Raw genomic sequence first — 7,756 nt, forward strand, 5'->3', positions numbered from 1 at the left:
AGTTTAGATAACCAAAACTCTTAATTTTTAGGCTAGATAATAAAAAGGAAGTAAATACTAGTACTCTTGGTTCCTTTGGGTTCGACAATCCGGTCTTGCTGAACTATACTACTGTTCGATAGGTACACTTACCTTAATCGTGATACTAAGTTAGTCTCAAGAACGATTCATTCATAAATCTTTAAAACCTATCACGAATATCACGTATCATATCAAATACTTTAAACTCTTATGATCAGTAAATACCTGGCATGTAACACCCTTACATGTCCTATCTTGGAAGAGTCTGAGCATTACCGGACTTAAACACAAACAATCATGCAAACCGGGCCATAAAATTTCATTCATATTTTAAAACATTCAATCACATGCACATAGTCCCTTATTTGGGTTTACAAAGCCCAAAACATACTTTAGAAAGGGTTCGGGATTAAACCAAGAACTTTGGAAAGCTCTGGGAAAAACTTAGAAATTTTTCCCATGAAACAGGGTCACACGCCCATGTGGACACAACGACACTCCCGTGTGCCATCAACACATCCGTGTCCTCAGGCCGTGTAACTCTCTGTTTATGATGTCAAAAGATAATTTGAACCACACGGCTAGGCCACACGCTCGTGTCACCAAGTCGTGTCCTTCACACGGTTGAGACACAAGGTCGTGTCTCATCCCATGTAGTTAATTCTTAGGCTATTTTCCAAGCCTTTTTGTCACCCTTTCATGCACACACATATAAATGGACCTAATGGCATTTAACATCCTCAATTATGACACAAACATATCATTTACCTATCAACATGCATGTGTTACACATTCTCACATTAAACCAAGACTAGTCATACCATAGTTATCTTTATGCCAATTTATTTCAACTTATAATAAAACTTCCATGTTCAAAGCATTATTAGTTTATCTCCATATTACACATTTAATTCATGGCTATAAAACACGCATTCAACACACATGACATATTGCCAACCATGCATGACTGATTGTGATATTCATGTGATAAGTTTTAAATATTTATAATGAATCGTTCTTGAAACTAACTATTATCACGATGAAGGAAAGTGTACCTATCGAACAATAGTATAGCTTTAGCAAGACCGGATTGTCGAACCCAAAGGAACTAAAAGTACTAGTAATGACTTTTTTTTATTATCTAGCCTAAAAATAATGGGGTTTGTTTTAATTAACTAATTAACTAAACTAAGAATTCACAATAAATAGAATTGGGGGATTGCTTTTGGAAAAACGATTGAATTAAGACAATACCTATGGAAAAATCTACCTAGACTTCACTTGTTATTTGACTCTGAATTGGACGATTTATTTATTTGACTTGATCCATAGAAATCCCTAAGTTATATTATTATCCCTCTCAAGACTAACAACGTCTAACCCTAGGTTGAATAATTGAAATCTCTTTCTAATTAACTTCCTAGGGTTGCATTAACTCGATTTGTGGATCCGCTTATTAGGTTTCACCCTAATCCAAAAAAATCTTGTCACCCTATCTCTAGGCGCGCAATCAATTCCGCTTAATTATGAAAAATGTACTATTAGACAGGGTCTATTCCTCCTCTTAATAAAAGCTTAACTTGAATCAATATCCTAGAATATCAAGACAAGAATTAAGAATACATAATTAAGAACAAGCCAAATATTTATCATACAATTCAGAAAATAATAACAAGATTCATCTTAGGTTTCATTCCCCTTAGGTATTTAGGGGATTTAGCTCATAACTAAAAAGGAAAACATCTCAGAAGAATAATGAATACAAAACATAAAGAAAACCCAAACTCCTGAAAGGAAATTGAGGGGAGATCTTCAGTCTTGATGATGAATCCGGCCTCTGAGATGGATCAATCGGCTTTCCGTGAGTAGTTCCCTGCCTCCTTCTCTGTGCGTCCTCTTTTCCTCCTCTTTTAGGGTGTATTATAGGCTTTGGAATGCCTAAGAACTCTCAAAATTGGCCTTTTCCGAATTGGACTCAACTTGGGCTCGACAAGGACCTGCCCGTGTGACACGCCCGTGTGTGATTACTTCAGGATGTGGTCAAGCCTGTTAAATAGGCACGGGCATGTGGTCCACCCGTGTGAGTCATGCTTTGATTCTACCAAATAGACATGGCCGTGTGGTCTGCCCGTGTGAGGAAGTCCAGGCCGTGTTCGTTTCGTACATTGGCCCATTTTCTCCGTTTTTGGTCCCTTTCTCGTTCCTTTCACTCTCCTATGCTCTCCTAAGTATAAAACATGAAATTAAGGCATTAGGAGCATCGACTTCACCAAATCTAAGGAAAAATCATCCATAAAATGTGCCAAGCATGGGATAAAAATATGTATAAATTATGGTTTATCAAATACCCCCACACTTAAGCATTTGCTTGTCCTCAAGCAAACTCCTCAACTCATAATCAAAATAAATTCTTCTCAATGTATAATTTCTATCGTTAATATCTCAAAATAATCCATAGGTAATCATACATTGAAAATTCAACTGAAAGAACATCAAAGTTTCAAACATTCCAAGTTGAGCATTTTATCATGAAAACATAGGTGTCTCCCCTCATTTAAGTAATTACCTTTGATTCAAAATATCACAGAGTTTCACATCCTCACTAAAGATTCACTCAAATCAGTCGAGGTGTTTAAGGACAATAAATGAAGCACTCAATAGTCAATAATGAAGAGTCATTACCATAGGCTTGCATGAAAATCAAATCTCCACCACTATAAATTGAGATGAAACATCAATCAAAAGGTCTTTAGAGTGTTGTAACGTGTCTTTCGTTAAAGGGTGTGGTCACAAGCTAAAATAAAGGGTTAGAATTGAGATTGAATTGAAAAATAACCTAACTAGAAAAATGACTAGTCATCAATTACGTACAATAGAGCTTTTTCTCAGAATATGGAATTTAACTTCTTTAGCTCAAAAGATCACTACTACTAATATGTATACATGTATTTTTTTTAAAGAACAAGTCAAATTACAAAAAAATAAAATAAAACATAGCTAAGCAATTATTCCTACTCAAATCTCGACAAAAATAGGGATCAAATTAATTTAGGGGATTTCAACGATAATGAGTTATGGGTTAATTTCGAGAGTAAATCAATGAATGGGTTGTTAGGCTCAAGGGGGTTCACTAAGGGTTAATTGTGAAGGTAGGATTTTATGGAGTAAGTGGGTTAAACCTAAGTGCCTTTATCATTTTGACATATCAAATCAAATGGTGTGGTCTTGACATGCATAATCAAGCAAGTTCTAGAATAGCAATTCAATACTGACGCACTTATAATGAAAGTGAGCATGAAAGAAATAATAGATGCTCTAAAGGCTCAAGATCTCACAAAAATTATGGCTTTTTGATGTTTAAACTTTTGAATTCCAACTCAAGATAATACCTAAACTTGGGGAAACAACCTAAAAGTTTTTAATTCTTCAAAAATCAACTTATCATGCTTGATTCCCTAATCTCTTAAAGTTTAAACCCTCAATGAATAAATGCCTATGTTTTAATTCAAGATATATCATTAAAAGTCACAAATCAATCAAAATTCATCCTAAACATGATATGAGAGCTTTTCAAGAGAACAAGGCAATCATTCAAGGATTTTTCTGATAGTGAAATGAATACCCCCCCACACTTAAGATGTACATTGCCCTTAATGTACAAAGATAGATATGTAGAAAAGAATATAAATAAAAGAAAGAGAGAGAAGTGAAACTTCCTGAGTGATGTATGAATTTTCTTGAACTGGAGTTTTGGAGAATAATCGGCGTGAGGGTGGAGGAGAATACTCCGGTGGTGGTAGAGGTTCATTAGACCATAAGTCCTGAGCCAAAAGAATATTATATCTGGTGGTAGCTATGGTCGTGGTCGAGTAGGACATGGCAGTCGTGGAGAACCTTTCCCAGTGGAGTTTCAAGTTCCTGAGTAATAGTGAGTTTTGGAGCTCTTTATAACTGTGATAGAATCAGGAACTCTTTTAGGAAATATATAAGGAAGAGTAAGTACTCAATATGAATTAGCCGAAATTAAAAATTGTAAAAAAAAAAACTCAGGATAAAATAGTATTAAAAGGAAATAAAAAAATAATTTCAAAATATAGAGATAAAAATAAAATAAAATAAATAATAGGTGTTTATAGAAAATTGGGGCACAGTAGTGAGGCATAACTGCAGTCGCTAAGCTCAACCGTGCGTTCGTAATTTTCAAAATTAGGCACATTGGTGTACACGGCCATGTTGCACGGCCGTGTCGATCTCCGTTCACTTCTCCCACGCCCGTGTATGCATGCGCACGCCATTGTTAAATTGACAGGTTTACCCATGGTTTAAAAACACGGGCGTGATGCACGCCCGTGTTATTTTGGTAGTTTCACCCACAGCCATGTCACACGGCCATGGCTACTTATCGCATCTCGTGTTGGGGAAGAAATTTTTGCCCTATTTTCACACGGTCGTGGTTCGTCCCGTGGTATGTGCACGGCCTACGGCACGCCCGTGTGCCTGGCCGTGTGGTTCTGAAAAGCCTGTGTTCAATGATTTGGTTAGTATGTTAGATTTTAAAAACTAAAATTTAAAGAAAGTAATATTGTTAGTGCTTGGGTTGCCTCCCGACAATCGCTTATTTATAGTCTAAGCTCGACTTACCTTTCCATTGAATGGTCATGGTGGTTCGAGGAGTTTATACTCCTCATTCCTGCTGTGAATCTCATCAAAATAAGGTTTTAGGCGGGTATTGTTTACCTTAAAAGTGCCAAACACAGGATGATTTACCTCATTGTGCGAATGGGAAAATGCTAAAACCGTAAGAGGATTTCTTCATTCGGTTTGGTAGTGATAATGTGAGGATCTGCGGCATCTAATAAAACTTTATCTACAACCTTAAGTTGATTTGGAAAGGTATTGAGCTTGTTCGGGCATAGTTTTGGTTTATCGTGTGTTCTCGGTTTATGTGTCCGCCATTCATCTAACTCCTCGATTTGTAGCCTTCGTTCTTCATGAATAGGTCATCTACTATTGCTTGAAAATGGCTCATGTGCTTCCTTCAAACTAATCTCCTGCAAAGTAGGTTGCACCTTATTGTCAGTTTTAGTAGAATGGTTTAGACAATCACCTTCAATTTTCGATGTGTTGCCGAAATTGCGAGCTTGAAGGGTGATTGTTTCGTCTCCCACACGAAGTGTGAGGTCACCTGTGCCAACATCAATAATCATTCTAGCGGTTGCTGAAAACAGCCTTCCTAAAATCAAAGGGGTATTGCTATCCTCCTCTATATCTAGAACAACGAAGTCAACTAGAAATATAAATTTATCGATTTTAACTAGCACATCTTCAATAATACCCCTAGGAAATCTTATAGTTTTATCTGCTAATTGAATGCTCATCCTAGTCTGTTTGGGTTTCCCAAGACCTAGTTGTTTAAACATTTTGTAGGGCATAACGTTAATACTGGCCCCTAAATTAGGTAATGCATTATTAACATCTAAACTACCAATTAAGCAAGGAATTGTAAAACTCCCTGAATCTTTTAACTTGTTGGGTAGCTTATTCTGTAGAATAGCTGAACAAACTACGTTTAGCTCCACATGCGAGGCCTCGTCCAACTTCCGCTTATTTGCTAAAAGCTCCTTAAAAAATTTCATTGCGTTTGGCATCTGCGATAGAGCTTCAATAAACAGTAAGTTAATATGTGATTATTTTAAGAGTTTAAGGAATTTACCAAATTGTTCATCTGAGCGGTCTTTCCTTGTCGCATTAGGGTATGGCACACGAGGTTTGTATTCTGTACTTACTGGTTTCTACTCATTGTGGTCTACCTCACCTTTGCTTTTGCTTATCTCAGTTTCTTGCCTTGGTTCTGGTTCAAGTGTGACTAACCCTTCCTCATCTTGACTAGTAATCGCGTTGAGTTGCTCCCTTGGGTTAGATTCTGTGTTGCTTGGCAAGCTACCTTGTGGTCATTCAGAAATCAATTTGGCAAGCTGTCCAATCTGAGTTTCGAGCCCTTGGATCAATGCTTGTTGATTTTTAAGTGCCGTCTCGGTATTTTTAAAACGAGTCTGTGACACCAAGATGAATTTGGTTAGCATCTCTTCAAGGTTAGGCTTCTTTTCCTATTGGTAGGGTGGGTGTTGGTAGCCTGGAGGTGGTCTCTGATTTCCTTGGCCTCCCCATGAGAAATTTGGGTGGTTCCTCCGACCTGCATTGTAAGTGTTACTATATGGATTGTTTTGAGATCAAGGATTGTTACCCATGTAATTTAACTGCTCGTTATCCATGTTATGGCCATAAGGTTGATATTCTGAATTGCTTGATCCACCTCCACTTGCTTCGCATTGCATTACTGGGTGAACCTATAAAGAACTAAGAAAACCATCAATTTTCTTATTCAAGAGTTCTACCTGAGTAGAGAGCATAGTGACCGAATCGACGTTATAAACACCGGTTGTTTTCGTTGGCTCGTTATTTATGTTATGGCCATAAGGTTGATATTCTGAATTGCTTGATCCACCTCCACTTGCTTCGCATTGCATTACTGGGTGAACCTATAAAGAACTAAGAAAACCATCAATTTTCTTATTCAAGAGTTCTACCTGAGTAGAGAGCATAGTGACCGAATCGATGTTATAAACACCGATTGTTTTCGTTGGCTTTGTTCTCATAACTTGCCACTGATAGTTATTCAGTGACATCTCTTCAATAAATTCGTAAGCCTCTTCAGGTGTTTTGTTATTGATGGTTCCCCCGGCTGCTTCATCAATCATCTGTCTTGTCAAGGGATTCACACCATTGTAGAATGTTTGCACTTGCAACCATAAAGGTAATCCATGGTGAGGGCACCTTCTTAAAAGGTCCTTGTATCTCTCCCATGCATCGTAGAGTGTTTCTAAATCCATCTGTACAAACGAAGAGATATCATTACGTAATTTGGATATTTTAGCTGACGGGAAATATTTTAATAAAAAATTTTCGGTCATTTGTTCCCAAGTAGTAATTGACCCTCGTGATAACGAGTTCAACCATTGTTTAGCTTTGTTCCTCAATGAAAAAGGGAATAACCGAAGACGAATGACATCGTCAGAAACGCCATTAATTTTAAATGTATCACAGAATTCCATGAAATTTGAGAAGTGAGTGTTTGGATACTCATCCTGCAAACCATCAAACTGAACAAATTGCTGTATCATTTGAATAGTGTTAGGTTTTAGTTCAAAATTATTCGCAGCAATAGTAGGTTTAACTATTCTTGACTCAGTTCCTGTTAAAGTAGGTTTAGCATAATCATAAATAGTACGAGGAGCAGGATTCTGATTTGCTAGTTCAGCGGGTGTCGTAGGAGGTAGCTGATTGTCTTGATTTTTAGCGATCTCCTTAGTTGGGGTTTGAATATCGTCCTCTTGCTCATTCTCTGTATATCTTAAGTTTCGCCTTATTTCTCTTTGGTTTCTACGAACTGTTCGATCGATTTCTTCGTCAAAAAGTAGTGGTCCTGATGGGTTTCTTCTAGTCATAAACTATAAAAACCTTCCAAGAGAAAGAAAAAGTAAATTAATAAATAATAATAAAAAAATAAAATTAACTTGCAAGAAAAATAAATGGCTAAAGTAATAAAAATTGAGTGTTCCTAATATCTTAGTTCCCCGGCAACGGCGCCAAAAACATGATCGTGATATGCGTGTGATAAGTTTTAAATATTTATAATGAATCATTCTTGAAACTAACTATTATCACGATAAAGGCA

General features: G+C 36.9%; 1 non-coding gene across 1 annotated transcript; it reads left to right on the forward strand.

The window, feature by feature from the left end:
* The first annotated feature begins 6,837 nt into the window (after positions 1-6,837).
* LOC128286050 (small nucleolar RNA R71) lies at positions 6,838-6,943 on the forward strand. Its single transcript, XR_008276597.1, has one exon. It is a non-coding gene; the product is annotated as a small nucleolar RNA R71 (small nucleolar RNA).
* The last annotated feature ends 813 nt before the right edge of the window (positions 6,944-7,756 follow it).

The sequence above is a fragment of the Gossypium arboreum genome, chromosome 12, assembly GCF_025698485.1.
Source record: "Gossypium arboreum isolate Shixiya-1 chromosome 12, ASM2569848v2, whole genome shotgun sequence".
In the NCBI taxonomy this organism is placed as follows: Eukaryota; Viridiplantae; Streptophyta; class Magnoliopsida; order Malvales; family Malvaceae; genus Gossypium; species Gossypium arboreum.